The following is an 11,758-nucleotide window of genomic DNA, read 5'->3' on the forward strand; positions in this document are numbered from 1 at the left end:
TGGTAATCTAACACAGTTAAATTTGGAACCACCTGCCTTTACATCTTCGAAACTCGCCATGGAACCATCCTGAAGCTCGCGCCGATGAGAGGGCTGCTCACCAAGTAAACCACGAGCCTTAGCAATAAGCTCGTGATACTGATTTTCAAAGTATTCGTGTTCCTGGCACTCATTCTCCAAATTATCCGATAACATTTCAATGTCACACTGTAATTGGTCGAAAACAGTATATAAAGTATCGAATTTACTAAGTCTTCCTTCTAAATCTAACAATTGTACACTGCTTAGTTCCTTTGAAGGTAGTATATTAATAAAATTAGAGAAGATGGTTAATTTTGCTTTAATACCAACACGCTTTTTAATTAACTTTTCCATCTTTGTTTCGGCCATAGCGTTATAAATGCGATCGAATAGTAAAGTTTAATAAATTAAATAAACAAATAACAATATTCAATTATAATAAACTGATGAACTGAATCGATTACGCAACTGAGAGAACTGCGAACAATAGGTGAGCGGACGACTGCGAGCCGATCGACACAAACTTTATAAATGTATAAAATGTGCAGTAATATTTTGCTTTTTAATCGATTAAATAAGGAATTTAAATTTTATTCCATTGAAATTATGTAACTAAAATCTCAATAATTCGTCTTACTTGGCACTCACTAAGTGAAGGTAGTTTTTAAGAAAAAAAAAGGGAAAAATATAGGATGATAAAGGATTAATTGGAACGAACTCACAAGCTTAATCCATCCAAACGTAACGATGATGTTCGTTTCTTTGTTCTTTTTGAAGCGCTGCTGAAGTCCACACAGTCCGAAACGGCGATCCTAAAGGACCATTGTTAGTGTTCTGGTGAACGTTAAATTGATACTAAGTGGACTGTATATACATATATCTGGTTTATTAGCCGTTTCAGGAACAATAATGTGAATGCAGCAAATATTAAATAGACAGTCTTAGGCGTCGGATCAAAGGTTCGCTGACGTGTCGTAGGTCGAGCCGCCGTTGTCCTCTCTCCGATCCGATGGTGGGGCTGTCCCTCCGTCCCTCGCCGCGCACCGCGCCCGTGGTGTTGCGTTAGTCCGCAACATTACTTAAGTAGTAATAGTAATTCAATGAGGCTACTACAAGATAACTTACCTGATACTGATACCTTTACCATATAACCTTACCGAAACCTTTACTTTAAAAATACCTTCACCGTTCATAACCTTAACCATTACCGTTACCAAAATACATTGACGTGTTCGTGAAACAGAAAGTACATAGCTCTGAAAAGAGCTGTTTTAATGTTCGTGAAACAAGATTGTTAGCTCTGAAAAGAACTGTTTGGAAGTAGCACAGCACACCATGCAAGCGGATGCACCAGCAATTACATGCACAGAAGTCTTCAAGCTAACTTGCACGTATTCTTCATGTATATCTTCACGAAGTACAATCGCGCCGCCGCCGAGTGAAGTACACGTCAGAGATCCGTTCGCCGCGCTGATCGCCGCCGAAACCAGCGAGCCGCGGGAACGTATGTTCTATTTATAGTTATCGCTCTGCGCTACCGTGCTTCCGACTCACAACGAAGCGCATGAGTCATCGACAGCGGCACGCGCGGAGAAAGAGATAGCCACGTGCGGAAAAGAGACGCAAGGCTTAAATAATAAAGATCTCTGATTGGTCATACAACTTCTTTACTATTGATATACTTAGTTTTTTATTGCTAATAATTTTATATAAATATTACCATTTTTTGTTTAAATATATTCGATCGACACCTTCTGATCAACACTTTCATTCCGACACTACAATAAAGATATATTTCGAACATTACAATTGAGTCGTATAGAATCAAAGGCGGCTATCTACCATTATTGGCAAAATTAAGTTATTTATGTGGCAACATAGCAAAGTTTGAATCAAAAACGTTTCATTATTCGTTAATGATCAGAGACGGCTATTTAACTTGTAAATCGTATCCAAACTTACGTTACAGAAACAAATACGGCCATCTTTCGGATGTGATTTTCAAAAATGGCTATCATAATGTCCCAGCCAATCACAGACGCGTATTCGACAGTTAGTTTAACGGTGATTTCAGTACAAGGCGTTGAGTTTTGTAGTCAGTTTTTAACAATTTTTTAAGTGATAAAATAATAAAAGCGACATAAATCAACGTAATTATATAAGATGGAAAGTCAATTAACACAAGTACATTATAATTATGCAAGAAAACGACAGAGAAATCCAGAAAACTGGAAAAGGAATGTAGCTAAGAGAATGAGGTGAGTACTTAGTTAGGGTTGACTATAATATATTTATATCTAAAGGATTTTTAATAATACCATGTAAGTAGTTTTTATCTGTAAATTTTATTATGCAAGAATCCAATAGTTTTGGTGTGTAGGTATACATTTTATAGAGAGTATTGTAATATTTTATCCATTGTTCAGGTACTCAGCGAAAAGTGTATCCGAAAGGGTATGTGATCATACTACAAAATCTTTTCAGTGCAATTCTCTTAATATGGCTTATTACTTGTCCAAGAACAACTGACGGCAACATCCAGTCTAGAAGATTATTGTGAAGAGAGGCTCGATGAATAGAATGATTTGCGAATTTAAATTTCAAATATATTAATGTTGAAGTTAAAAGGCATATTTTTAGAAGATAATTTTTTTTCATTTAATTATTGATTTCCAAAGTTTTAATTATTATTGATTTCCAAATATTAAATTATTTATTGATTTGGCTAAGATCTAGATTAGGTAAAACCGAATTTCGGGACCGTGGGGGGATGGGGGGGAGAGGGTGGGAAACGCTACCCCTGGTACCACTGTCACACCTCGGAACCCCATGGTTATGGAGATATCCATGGTTAAAGTTTTGAGGTTAGAAGAAGAATTTCGAAAGTTAGAGGAACGCTTGGCTCCGGCGCTACGGGAAGTGCAGCCCTTGCGTGCGAAAGCACGCTCACTCATGCTCCGTACAAAAAAAACCGAATTATGGGGTTTTTGGGTGTGGAGGGTGGAGGGTGTAGGGGAATCTATACAAGGTAACACTGTCATACCTCAAAACCCCATGGTTATGGAGATATCCATGGTTAACGTTTTGAGGTTAGAAGAAGAATTTAAAGCTATTGTAATACCTTTGAGCTCGTACTGTTTGCATTGTGTGACAAATCGACACTTTTAAACAAAATAACGCGTCAGACATAATATTCTAATAAAATTAGTAACATTGCGTGCTAGAATATAGGTTTAGAAATTCGAAAAATACCCAAAACCGAATCGGAGCACCCCACTGTCCACGTGGTCTTGGTCTGCCCTACCCCTAGAGTGTTTTTTTTGTGCCGCGGAGGCGCGAAGGGAGGGCAGCCCTCGCCCGCCGTGCGAAAGCGCGCGAACGAATGCGTAGAGTAGCGGCTGAGGCTGGTCGCCTTCGGCGACCAGCCTCCGCTGCGGAACGGAGCATGAGTGAGCGTGCTTTCGCAAGCAAGGGCGGAAGGGCTGCACTTCCCGTAGCGCCGGAGCCAAGCGTTCCTCTAACTTTCGAAATTCTTCTTCTAACCTCAAAACTTTAACCATGGATATCTCCATAACCATGGGGTTCCGAGCTGTGACAGTGGTACCAGGGGTAGCGTTCCCCACCCTCTCCCCCCCCATCCTCCCACGGTCCCGAAATTCGGTTTTACCTAATCTAAAGCTTTACCATTGATTTTCAAAGACTTAATTATTACCTATTGATTTCCAACGATTTAACTATTATTGATTTCCAAAGATTTAATTATTGTTGATATATTTTTGAGCAGCCCTAGGATTTATCGCCATCTGTATTCACATGTCAGTATCAAATATATCTGTGAAGAAAGTTGGTATCGAATCTGGCCATTTCTGGGGGTTAGTATCAAATACGGCTATTTTCAATAAAAAAATTCCATCACATTATCTACGTCTTTACACGTAAGAAAAATAACCATAGATTATAATTATAGTTTATACATTATTCATCGGTCACACAGTTTTGGAGAAATCATTTTTTTTAGTTTACCAAAAATTAGTTAAAGTGTAGATAGCCGCCTTTAATTATATACGACTGAATTGTGTTGAAGTTTTAGTACACACTTATCAAAATTGGAAACGAGACTGCTTTTCGCTATTGCTAGTATTCAATGTTCTTGTAAAGTATTAAATGTATGGCCAAACTCATATACAGTTGCAAAGGCCACCCTTTCAGTATAGTTAACAGTACTCTGTGGGCCACCCTTTCCACCTAATCTTGTATAATATAAATTACTGATAGATTTCCTGGTTGGTAAAGAAATTGAATTGTGAAATTGTGAAAACTACTTATGTGATGCTTATGTCTTATGTAACATTTAGTATGATATTTTTTAGCTTTCATCTGTACTTTATATTCTTCATCATCAACTTGTCTTCTCCCAGATAAAATTTTATTTATTACTTTACAATAATTAAAATTCATAAATCTAATCACAGTATTAATTAAATAATCTATGATTTTTCTTTTATGCGTATTACATTGTATAAAATCAAAATTGACTAAGGAATAAATAGACGTTTTAATAATATCCTTTAAATAATGAAATTCTAAGTTTTCTTTGATAATATGATAAACTATGTTTTGGAAATTGGATGTAAGTTTTATTAAATTTTTACTGGGAGTATAAAGCCATCGCCGACCTGCATACTCCCTGTATTTTATGTATTCAATTTCATCTTCGCTTGTGAAATCATTTTTGCAGACAGAGCAATTTTTAAAAATAATTGTTTTTGTTTTTTTCAAAAAATATTCGCTGATGTACTGTAGAGGTGCCAATATTCTTGTGTCCTTTTCTTTATTTTCTATGTCCTCAAAATTATTTTTTAAAATATTTTCAATATCAACTGTACAGGTTGACGTGGCTTCAGTATTTTCGTTGAGTACAAAGGAATATAAAGCATCGCATAAGTCATTTTCACAATTTTCTCCTTGTGTGTGGACACTGCTTAAATTGTTTATTAAAAGAGTGGCAAAAGCGGACTCAAATTGGTCGCATGTCGGGTTAACGTTTCGACACCCGTGACTTCTAACCGCCCCAAAGAAATTCTTTAGGGGATCTTGATTAAGGTGCCGAAACCAGACTGATGTTACCCCATATTCAAGTCGTAATTTATTCAATAAAACTTGAAATCCTTCCAGTGTCCACACCCAATTTTTTATGGTCGGAACAATTTCGACCCTGCCAGCAGAAGTCACAAATTGCATCGAGTTAAAACTGTTTTTGCTTCTGTCCATGTCTTTATATTGCCAGACGTTAGCGTAGCTGGGCCGAGTAGTGGCTTAGCATTTTTATTTTTAGTATGACTTCCATTGACGGAGTCAAAGACGTTGTCCATAAATAACAGCAGATCTGCAGTTTCCTTGCATTCCATGGGTAGAATTCCTTTATCTAAAAATAAAAAAGGTATTCATTCATATACACATCTAATTGAGTGTAAAACTTTATAGGGCAAAGGTTTCGGTAATCCTGTGTTATGTTTGGGGTACCTAGTGAACATTTTGTGATTACAAACTTCCTCGAAACTCGTCTCTACTGTACAAAAAATGTCAATTTCAAGGAAAAGAAAAATGGTTAAATAATAACTATAAACTAAACAAAACAAACAATTTGCAGAATAGTCTTGGTCAGTGGACTCGCGTTGACTTTTAGAGATTCTAAGACTGGTTATTAAGTTTTCTAAAGTTGCAGTGAAGTACCGATGCATGTTGAAAAAAAAAAAAAATGGAATAACAAAACCACGGGCATTATAAGCCTGTGAATATATCACTTACATAAAAAAAATATAAATTACCTGCTAGATATCCCATATTGCGACTAAACACCTGAGATGCAAATTTAACTTTCATCTTGTTTAATTTATCAGGATTTAAGTGGTATTCTGTTAGCTTTGGTATCAGCCTTATGCCTTTATAGCCAGGGTTTTCTTTAAAAGTTGTAATAAATGAGACCATTTGGCAGTTTTAGTCTCGCCATCTTTAAAAGTTAAATTTTTAGTCATTAAATTGTTCCTCATACCCTTGGGAAGGTGTGGGGGGTCATAAAGGGGAATGATTTCTTTATTATTTATTAATATTACATTTTCTTTTGGAGTTTCCCATCTTCTTAAGTAGGTCCCCCTGGTCTCATTTATTAACAAACGTATCGCCTGACGATTATTTGTTCCTTGGTCACAGACTGATGCTACCACTATAAAGCCTGCTTGTTGTACCTCAGTAAGCCAACTCTGGCCCTTTTGTGGCACTGGCTGAAAATGTATAATAAATGGCTTGTTTGAAGTTTTTAATCAGACCACGCACCATAAAGACTACTCTACTACCCCTGTAATTTTATTTTTCTTTCATTATATATTATTTGTGCTTTTAATGATACTTCATCAAATAATAATATGCGCAATCTTTCTGAAATTTTCATTTTTTCAGCCTTATCTTTTAATTGCATAAATATATTTTTATTTACCCCAGGTCGAAGATTGCATTTTTGAATCAGTTTTGCGATTGTCTGATTTGCGGCAATATAAATATTTTTCTTAAAAATCTATATGCCTTTGGGTTCTGTTTAAAAATCGATAATGCTGCAATTTTTTCTTGTAGCGAGAATCGTCGTCCTTTATCCTTTTTTTTTATCTTCTCGCAACTGTATCGACATTAACAGTTTTGCCGTGCTTGAGCAATTCTCAAGTACATCTAGTACTGTAGGATTGGCAACAAATTTTTTCGCTGCCTTTATTTCAGCTGTCTGCTTTTTAATTTTATAACTTTTTTTTTTGACAGCCATTATTTTCATCCGTACATTTATTTCTGGCCTGGAGAGCTTAAAGGTCCTAGCAGATATTTTCCTGCCTGAAAAGTAGGAAATGAATTTTGTATGAGTATAAAAGTAAATTTGTTTTAAATAACTGTTAACTCTTTTGTAATGTTTTACTTGCGAATTTGAATAATAATTATACACAGTGTACACAGATAGTCATAATTTTATGTATACAATAAACAATAAGAATGTAAAAAAGAAACACAGGACACACAGTAGTCAGACAGGAAATGCTGACCTCTAGTTATCCTATGGCAATAGTTCTATTAGAGAAATAATTTTTGAACACGGATTAGTATTTTCGGAGATTATACCTGTCCACATTTTACCTTTTTATAATATAGAAAAAAACATTATAAAGACTTAAGTGGTTTGAAAAAGGAAATCTCCAGAATCCAGTTACAAAAATTCTGTCATTGAGAGAAAATTAAACTATGAAGTGACTGTTAGAGGATACCTCTTTATACGAGAAAAATTAATAGTTCCAGAGGGAATCTTCATGCGGGTGAAGTTGCGCCTGTGCCTTTGTGTGTTTGAGCTCAAACACACATGAGCAGGAGGAGATCAAACTTATTTTGTATCATATGATTATAAAACTTACCTAAATTTTGTTCAGTCCTTTGAGAAGTAGAAGGTAGCACTTGCTCACATACCACTCTTTCCAGATCTGAAATATGACTAAGTCATTATAACTCAAGGCTGGTCAATTGTGCGTAGGCATGAATCATGAAATAACATTAGGGAAAACTGTTTGTAATATAAAGTATTTAATAAAATGTTTGTAATATAACCAATGAAAGATTTTTTTTTTACCAAAGTCAGATAACATTTACTTAACCATGGATTTAAATTGTCATCTAACAGTTTTTGTACAGAGTAACTGTCAAAAATTCAAAATTTATTCACAGAATAAGACTGTTTAGTATATAATAAAAGTTATGTCGATTTCGACCTTTGTGATAGTGCCAACTATGAAACTTTAAAAATATAGACACAAACACAAAATAATTTTATGATATTGTATTTAATGCTAAATAGTACTTACTAATATTTTCTACAATGCTTGTAGATGTATACATCAACTGCTGAAGTGATTCACGAGCTGAAATAAAATATATACAAACATATTTACGTACCTTTATCTTCATTTTACTTGGTATGATAGAGGCCATTGTGACTGTTCGCACCATATTTTAAGATTCAAATAATGCGACATATAAAATTTAAACTGCATGCTGGGATCAACATTGAAACATGTATTTTGATACAGAACCCTAGAAGAATAATATAATAATACCTGTAGAAGTTGATGGAATTGGCTGATTTACAAGTTCTTGCAAAGGTTTTCTTCCAACACATGGTATTTTTGGTTGTGACAATCGATTGAAACCTAAAAAAATAAATAAAGGAATAACTGTATTAACAATTTTGCTCAGATGCTTTAGTTTTGTAATTAATTAAAGCAACAGTGGCCACTCATATATAATTATGTGGTCAACATGTTTATAATGGTATGAAAGTCATTTAATTTGATTAAGTCTAGGAACTATACTAAATATGTTTAGTAGTTAGTATTGGTAATTATATTTTTATAATTTAATTTAGTGTGCATTTGTAAGTTCCAAAATATCACCTCCAATTGAATATAACCACGTATTAAATTGTAATTTATCTTTTTCAGGGTTCGGAAATCCATGAAGAACTGCATGTATGCCTGAAACTAATTATGCAATTATTGATGTATATTTCTGTCAGTTTCCTTTAGTAATAGTTAATTCAAATAAAAATATTGGAATTATAAAAAACATGTTTGACTGAAAGAGAAAAATGGAACATATTGGTGTTTCGAAACAAATTGGATTTTATATTAAAGAGATACGAAAACTGAACAATTTTTTTTACATAATGTAAAAAAGTAATTTTGAATTGCGTTCAATACAAAGTCCCAATATTTATGATTTGACTATTAAAATGTGATATGGTGTCATACCTCTGCTGTCCTTGCACCCAGGAACGCAGCAGTGCTTATCCGATGACATGATTCTTAAACTAAGGGAGTCTTTTATCTCAAACTTAACTACACACACTTCACACTGTGTGAACTTCCAACTTCCAACTTCCAACTTCCAACACCTCCAACACCTCCAACACCCCCAACACCCCCAACACTCCCAACATCTCCAACACCCCCAACACCCCAACACCCCCAACACCTCCAACACCTCTAACACCCGCAACACCTGCAAAATCTGCAACATCCGCAACACCGGCAACATCTGCAACAGCTGCAACAGCTGCAACTCCTGCAACACCTGCAACGCCTGCAACACCTTCAACACCTCCAACATGTCCAACACCTGCAACACCTGCACTGTGTCCTGTTCACACGCACTGGAGTCCTATCTCAATTTTGAAGACACAACCACACACAAAATTACTTTCTGATCACAAATCGACGGGTGCAAAGTAAAAAAAGTTACAATTTTGAGATTTTACAACATGGCAAAATAAAAAATACAAATATCGCCTCATTTCTTGTACTTTTGTCAAGTAAAAGAAGACATCTACTGCAGTTTTGTAAAATTACACGACGTACATGCGTTCAACTACCACCTGGCCGTTTTTACGCAGTCCGTGCGGGGGGCGCACGTTCATTCCTATTGTGTCATCAGTCAGATGTCATGTACTTCGCCGGCCGGCAACAATGTTTGTTTGTTTTGGCTTTTTACGTATTAAGGTTTGTGTGAATGTGTTATCATAATAATAAACCATTTGAATACATCACAATGGACATGGTAAAACGTTTTTGGAAATTTTTGGAATTGGAAAAGTCATACTTATAAATATATGGAACATCTTTATTAAATCCAGATTTATTAATTCCTATGTAGAAACGACCAAGTGGTAGTTAACTCAGTTGTCATATTTTTAAGCACAATGTAGAGGCGGACAACTGCAATATCTCGTAAATTAAACATAATTAGATGAAATGAAATATACAATTGTTTGTCTTTCTAAAAAATATAGCAGTAATGAAAATTTCAACAAATTTGGTTTGAAATTGACAAAATGGGAGCACTTTTTCCTATTATGCGCTCTCCTGAAAAGTTGCTGTTTTGTAAATAACTCTTTTTACTTTGTACCCGTCGAAATATGAATTAGTCGGAGGAACATTAGCTCAACTCAACAACAAACGCATAACATAACACAGAAAGATCACGAAAATAAACAAAATATCGCAAAAAACCGGCGCAAGCGACATTTGTAATTTGTATCAAACAGAATTGTATTGTGTGAATTTAACGCAATAAAATTTGTGTTTAGCGCCATCCAGGTATATGAATTATAAACATTCTTTAAAACTGCCATCTCTTATTTATAGTTGTCACTTTTCTTACGATTATAATCCGACAATATTAAAAAACACATCTAAATCTATTTTGTAGAGGGACTACATATAACACGTGGTTCAATAAGTCCCGAGACTAAGTACTAAAAAAAGGTCTTTTTTATAAAATTAATTTTTATTCATCAACATAGTCTCCTCCAAGAGCGATACAGTCCCTCCAACGCTTTTCTAACTTTTCTATCCCATGTGTGTAGAACGATTTGTCTTTGGCTTTAAAATAAGCCTCCGTTGCTGCGATAACTTCACTATTTGAGTCAAATTTCTTACCCTGAAGCATTTTTTTGAGGTCTGCAAACAGCCAGTAATCGCTGGGGGCCAAGTCTGGCGAATAAGGGGGATGAGGAAGCAATTCGAAGCCCAATTCGTTAATTTTGGCCATAGTTCTCACGGACTTGTGACAAGGCGCGTTGTCCTGGTGAAACACCACTTTCTTTTTGTTCATGTGAGGCCGTTTATCCGCAATTTCGTACTTCAATCGCTCCAATAAGCACATGTAATAGTCACTATTTATATTTTGCCCCTTTTCAAGGTAGTCGATGAAAAGTATTCCATGCGCATCCCAAAATATAGACGCCATAACCTTACCGGCCGATTTCTGAGTCTTTGGACGCTTCGGGCGGCTTTCACCAGCCGCTCTCCACTCCGCTGCCTGCCGATTGGATTCCGGAGTGAAATGGTATATCCAGGTTTCATCCATTGTTACATACCGACGTAAAAAATCCTTTTTATTATGATTCATCAGCGCCAAACATCGCTCTGAATCATTGATACGTTGTTCCTTTTGATTAGTTGTAAGCAAACGCGGCACCCACTTAGAAAAAAGCTTTTTCATGGCCAAATTTTTATTTAAAATAGTGAAAACACTACCAGCTGAAATCTTCACTATCTCGGCTATCTCTCGCACTTTTACCTTCCGATCTTCCAATACGATTTAGAGAACTTGGTTAATATTTTGTTGAGTCACTGCTTCATTTGGACGACCTGAGCGTTCCCCATCACTGGTGTCCATGCGACCGCGTTTGAAGTCGGCATACCACCGACAAATGGTTGCTTTAGAGGGAGCTGATCCTGCATAACATTTTATAAGCCACTGCTGTGCTTCAACGGTATTTTTTCCCATTAAAAAACAATGTTTTATCAACACGCGAAACTCGTTTTTTTCCATTGTATCGAAATTACAACAGTAGCGTCACTTAAATGTTTCAAAATCAATAATTTTATTGTTCCATTTTTAAAAATTTGACACATATTCTTGTATTGATAGCCAGTACTTTTTAAAAATCAAAAGAGTTTTTAATATATGCGCCATTTCCAGGTTAGTCTCGGGACTTATTGAACGATCTAGTACTTCGTGATTTTTTATCATTGTACCTATTGCTGTCCCCAGTTTTTTGTACTAAGATTAATCGCCCTGCATCTTGCCGTGCGACTGACCAAATAAGTTGGAGATAGTCAGCGAGCTTGTATAAGGTAACCGTGCTAAT

The 11,758-nt window shown here is 35.6% G+C and overlaps 2 long non-coding RNA genes across 2 annotated transcripts; one reads left to right on the plus strand and one right to left on the minus strand.

The window, feature by feature from the left end:
• Window positions 1–6,825: 6,825 nt before the first annotated feature.
• LOC123658463 lies at window positions 6,826–7,543 on the minus strand. Its single transcript, XR_006743877.1, has 2 exons — window positions 7,467–7,543; window positions 6,826–6,897 (listed from the first exon to the last, which is right to left on the minus strand). It is a non-coding gene; the product is annotated as an uncharacterized LOC123658463 (long non-coding RNA).
• Window positions 7,544–8,283: 740 nt separating this feature from the next.
• Window positions 8,284–8,670, plus strand: LOC123658462. The gene is made up of 2 exons (XR_006743876.1): window positions 8,284–8,376; window positions 8,547–8,670. It is a non-coding gene; the product is annotated as an uncharacterized LOC123658462 (long non-coding RNA).
• Window positions 8,671–11,758: the final 3,088 nt, after the last annotated feature.

This window comes from Melitaea cinxia, chromosome 12 (assembly GCF_905220565.1).
Source record: "Melitaea cinxia chromosome 12, ilMelCinx1.1, whole genome shotgun sequence".
Lineage (NCBI taxonomy): Eukaryota > Metazoa > Arthropoda > Insecta > Lepidoptera > Nymphalidae > Melitaea > Melitaea cinxia.